This window comes from Sinocyclocheilus rhinocerous, unplaced genomic scaffold, assembly GCF_001515625.1.
Source record: "Sinocyclocheilus rhinocerous isolate Xijiao unplaced genomic scaffold, SAMN03320098_v1.1 scaffold897, whole genome shotgun sequence".
Classification (NCBI taxonomy): domain Eukaryota; kingdom Metazoa; phylum Chordata; class Actinopteri; order Cypriniformes; family Cyprinidae; genus Sinocyclocheilus; species Sinocyclocheilus rhinocerous.
This window is the reverse complement of record NW_015649224.1, coordinates 759,367-759,958: the sequence shown is the minus strand read 5'-3', so window position 1 is coordinate 759,958 and position 592 is coordinate 759,367. Positions and strand designations below refer to the sequence as shown.

General features: G+C 42.7%; 1 protein-coding gene across 1 annotated transcript in view; it reads right to left on the bottom strand.

Moving 5' to 3' along the window:
• Window positions 1-213: 213 nt before the first annotated feature.
• Window positions 214-592, bottom strand: part of hoxa9a (homeobox A9a) — a 4,778-nt gene continuing 4,399 nt past the window's right edge. The window contains exon 3 of the mRNA XM_016515106.1: window positions 214-267. The gene's annotated coding sequence lies outside the window, so the exon portion shown is untranslated. The remainder of the gene's footprint in view (window positions 268-592) is intronic.

The window sequence follows — 592 nt, the reverse complement described above, 5'->3', positions numbered from 1 at the left end:
ATGAACAGCTGTGTCGATGGTTTAGGATATAGTTGCAGGACACGTCTCTGCAGCCTCTGACACCAGATACACAACAAGCTGTTTCAAATAAACGTGAAAGTCATACCTTACATTCCAATTTGAAGATACACATTCGGGAGGTTTTGTCCGTTTATGCTTGCTATATGAATTTGGGGCGGGAGATGTCCAAGTCCTTTCTAAATCCCCGATGAGCCGCAGCTTGACCACGTCATGTCTAAGTAATATTTTAGAAACAGTCATTTCCCCCTGTACGACAAATTGTAGGCTACACAAAGCAACATTTTTTGGCCAGCGCTGAAGAGAAAGGAGTGAGTGCGCGCTGCGGATGACTGTAAGACATTCCAGTTTAATTCTAATTCATATACTTTTTCATCCTGCTGAGTTGTTGAGCAGGAATCTTCGGTGTCGTTTTTACGAGCTAGGGTGATATACCATCACATTATAGCCGGAGTTCGTATTAAATCCTACTTCTCTGGCATTGGGCCCATGAAGTCACATGATCACCCGCAAGCACTGGACGTGGACAGCCAATAAGTATTGCTTATTAAAGAAAATCTTCAAGTGAAAAAAG